We start from the raw sequence: 4966 nt of genomic DNA, 5'->3' as shown, positions 1-4966 counted from the left end.
AATGTTAGTCCTTAATTCTTACCACGAGTTTCAAAGCTGTAGGACCAAGTTATAATAACCATTTGCTGATAAGTATATTAAATTTACATCTAGATAACTGCAATGGCCTAACGGAAACCCGGCCACTGCAGCTCACTGAAAGACAGGAAAAGTTCAAGTTTGCGTCGCAACTTTCGCATAGAGAGAGCGTATCTGATCTACCAAGACTTCCACCCGAAGTTTTAAAAGCAAATGAAAGGGAAGCATCCGGATCAACCGCTACTGGAACTAAAGATGGATGCATGTCTTCTGTATGCCCGCCTAGATTATATTCCACCCTTCATCTTTAATCAAGTTAATGAACAAATTATCTATGACGCTGCTCTGATCTGTAAACAAAGCGATCTACAGATACATCTAGTCTGGATGCCAACCTTTACCGTAGGATTTTCCAGGATTTACGGTGTCGTGGTATACCGTAAACCGTACGTTAAATAAGTAGTGTTAGGTGTGTTATTTACAAGATGCTGGAGTGTGCAAGTAGAAAATAATATACAGATGCAAAGAACTTTCATCACCAAACGATCCTAATTAAGTGTTGGTAACGATCACCTAAAAGCAGATCTACGGATACACGTCGTATGGATGCTGATCTTTATCGTAGGATTTTGTGCTCGAAGAATTTCACTGGTGAAGGAAAGACTCTGAGGGAAGAAATCGCCAGCATTATGCCAGCAATATGCAATAAAAAAATGGAAAGTTATTTCTTAAATTTCAGGCTACCGAGATGCAACTTGTTTTGCCCGGCATACACTTTTCTCAACAGCAACGGTGAATTGGTTCTTTTCTGATTTTAAAGCAAGCCATTTTTAAGCTTTATACTTATGGAACGCGATAACTGAGGAATAAAACTCAACAGCTATTACACCTTCGAACATCTGCTTCCATAATTCTCCGGTTAAACACGAAACGTTAGTGATGTATTGGTGTATTTGTTAATGTAAACACAGGCAAATTATTTCTTAACTTTCAGGCTACCGAGATGCAACTTGTTTCGCCTGGCATACACTTTTCTCAACAGCAACGGTGAATTGGTTCTTTTCTGATTTTAAAGCAATCCATTTTTAAGTTTTATACTTATGACTGGCTCATTGACGTAACTGTCAGTATCTTACAATATCACTCGGATAACCTGTCGAAAAGAAAGTTTAACCTGGTTTGTTGTTTAATCGATGGCAAAGCCCCGTCTAACCTTTGACTAAGCAACGGAAGCTTTCTGCAAGACTGCGGTTTATACCAGGGCTATTATAATCAGGGTCTAAACCTTGTTTAAGGACGGTGCCTACTAATTTGAAAGTATTTTTGCCCCGATCTATATAATTATGCGGGAAAGGTAGATCTTAACAAGTGTCATTGAAATCCAAAAAGAGAATTTGGGGTAGCCACGCATTTTTCAAAGATAATTCATAAACAATATTTGTAAAGAGCTCTAAAATGCAAAGCAATGTATGGCGTTATTTCTCAAATTGAAGCTTAATTATCTCTAAATAATGCATGGTTAACCCCAATTTTTTGCAACTTGTTTTCCCTGGCATACACGTTTCTCAACAGGAACCGTGAATTGGTTCTTTTCTGATTTTAAAGCAATCCATGTTTAACTTTTATACTTATGGAAGTCGAAAACTGAGGAATAAAACTCAAGAGATATTACACCTTCGAACATCCGCTTCCATAATTCTCCGGTTAAACATGAAATGTAGTGATGTATTGGTGTATTTGTCAATTTAAACACAGGCAAATTATCTCTTAACTTTCAGGCTACCGATATGCAACTTGTTTTGCCTGGCATACACGTTTCTCCACCGCAACGGTGAATTGGTTCTTTTCTGATTTTAAAGCAATCCATTTTTAAGTTATAGAACTCGATAACTGAGGAATAAAACTCAAGAGATATTATACCTTCGAACATCTGCTTCCCTAATTCTCCGGTTAAACATGAAACGTTAGTGATGTATTGGTGAATTTGTCAATTTAAACACAGGCAAATTATTTCTTAACTTTCAGGCTACCGATATGCAACTTGTTTTGCCTACACGTTTCTCAATAGCAACGGTGAATTGGTTCTTTTCTGATGAGGAACTCTATAACTGAGGAATAAAACTCAACAGCTATTACACCTTCCAAATTCTCCGGTTAAACATGAAACGTTAGTGATGTATTGGTGTTTTTGTTAATTCAAACAAAGGCAAATTATTTCTGAACTTTCAGGCTACCGAGATGCGACTTGTTTTGCCTGGCATACGCATTTTTCAACAGCAACGGTGAATGCGTTCTTTTCTGATTTTAAGGACGGTGCCTACTAATTAAATTTTTGCCCCTGTGTGTGATTATGCTGGAAATGTAGATCTTCACAAGTGTTATTGAAATCCAAAAAGAAAATTGGTGTTAACCACGCATTTTTCAAAGATAGTTCATGAATAATAGCGGAGCTCCGCGCGCGCCGAAGGCGCGCGCGCGCGGAGCACCATAGTTAAGAAAATATGGTAACCCAAACATTCACTGGCGAAAAATGTCTGATTCGTCGAGGCCTTGTCATGTGATTTCAATACCTCAACCATTCGGTGTTTATTAGTTCAATTTTATTAGATCTCCGTCAACAAAAAAAGACCATTTTTCAGGCCAGTAAAACGGACGAATGTTGACTGCATAGTGCGTTTCTATGCCAGCGAGATTCTCTTTTAAGCCAACAGGGCCACGAGGGAAATTTCTTTAAAATTTCAAGGTCAACGCGAGTATCGGTTGCTAGTGTTCGAGTGGAAATTCGTTCGTGGAGCGTACCAGCTAATGGATTACCATCTTGATTTCAATTCATGCGTTTATCTTTTAAAAAGTGAAACAAAAAAGATACCACTAAATTTCCAAATGGTTTCTCTTCCAACTAAATAGTTACACACTGTTTCCGCGGGGTCCCGCATCTAACAGAAAATGTTAAGATTTTCGCATTTTTTTTCAAAATTAAGTTGTTAAAATTGCCATTCAAGAGGTCCATAGAGGAAAATTTATTAAGACCGAGGGGAAAATTAAGAAATGTATTGTAATGTATGCTCATCATTTGGCGCGCTTGATAATTATGCGAGCCTCGTTTCGGGAGCAGGATAGAAGCCATTTTTAAGAGTTGTAATTCAGAGCAATCAGGCTTAAAGTTGTGTTTTTCTCAATGGAATTAAATTAAAGAAATACTTTACATGTATTTCAGTCGTTCAAAAATAAATTTTAAAGTGAATTTAGCAGTAATAATAACCAAAATCATACTTAACATGTCATAGAACTCATATTGGGTACACTAGAAGGAAACCTTTTAGTTGCAATTATATTTTGTTATAGTTGTTGCAAGCAAAATGCCAATTGTTTGGTTTCCTCCAAATTATAGAAATAAATATGGATTAGGTTAACTCTGAATAGCCAAAACAACAATATTTGATTCAGAAGTCCAGCTTACTAGCAGGGAGAATTTTACTGTAACAAAAAAATTACTACACGGCTAATAATACGCTTTCACCACATTGTAGTGGGTTAATGTGACAACAAAAATACTTAATCAGGAATTGATTTTATCTTCCAGCAATAAAACAGCAGGAGGATATAAAACTAGGTATTTTCAAAGTTTAGAAAACTTGTTGAAGGTGATTTAGTGCCACCCTCCAAAACTTTTCACAAATTTCACGCTGGCCTACTAAGTACTTCCAGTACAACAAATTATCTAACCTGTCTTTGCGGACTCTGGTTGCAACACAGCTGCTTCAATAATTTTAATCCCCTTGCATTAGATTTAACTTTTAGAAAAACCATAACTTCATATTTCCGTAATAGTTCAAAGACATTGAGCAAATGCATACAAAGCTACATTTGAAAGGGACAAAATCCCATGTTGCAGTTTTCTGGATAAGACTTCACAGAAATAACTCCTGTTACCTTTCCATATGTAAAGAGGTCCCATGATTTATGAGTCAATTAGTCAATTAGTCAATGAGTCATGAGTCAATGAGACTCACAGTCAATATAGCAATAATTTATTGATCAAGCCTATTAAAGCCCTCGTTTCAGTGATTAGGCCTTAAAGCACTCGCTGAAATTTTAGCTTTCATTTTATGGGTTAGGGTAACTGCACTAACTCATTGACTCATGACTCATTGACTCATAAATACTTAAGACTCATATGTAAAAAATATTTCAACATTAGATGCAATGAATTTTTTAGCAATTGCTGTAAATAATAGTAAGCATTCCTACCATTTCAAAGGATGAATAAATTAAAGTTGAATGCAGTAAGTGTAAGAAGTAAAAAAAGTGGAAAGTGGTCCAATTTATTTAAGCTGTAATCAATTTCCATCCTTGCTTTAGTCCCTGGATAGGGTTAAACAATGGTGGTGAAGTGAACAAACTACCCCAAGGGGGTACTGCTTATGATACTGAGACCAAACAGCTGGCAGAGTTGCTGCAGTACATTTAAGGCTATCAATCTCACAAATGAATGGAACTGTAGAAAACTTTGGTAAGCGAGCAAGTAGTTTTTACTTATGAATTATAAAATGCCAGTCATTTGTCAATTTAGAACTGGTTTCCCTAAGGGGTCAGATTTCTTTAGCCTACATCCAGAAAACAAGATTCTGTTACCTTTAAGGGTTGTTAAAAAAAAAAAAAAGACCCCTCCTGAGCAAACTGCATCCTCATGTTTGGATTCTCATTGATTTAATGACTTTAACGATATTATGGCAATTGGTTCTACAATAATGCTCAAATACCGTAAAAGTATTTTTAACCTAACTTTTTTGCAAAGTTTACTACTTGAGCCACCAGCTTCAACTTTGATACTTTGTTCTAAAAGCCAAAGCCGTTGTATAGCAATGGTGGAGGTGATGATTAGTCACTTTGTTTTGGTTCAAATGAAGAAAGAAAGTCAAAGTAATGATCGCACTTTAACCCTTTC

This window comes from Montipora capricornis, chromosome 13, assembly GCF_036669925.1.
Source record: "Montipora capricornis isolate CH-2021 chromosome 13, ASM3666992v2, whole genome shotgun sequence".
Taxonomy (NCBI): domain Eukaryota; kingdom Metazoa; phylum Cnidaria; class Anthozoa; order Scleractinia; family Acroporidae; genus Montipora; species Montipora capricornis.
The sequence above is the reverse complement of the archived record's forward strand: the minus strand, read 5'-3'. Positions refer to the sequence as shown.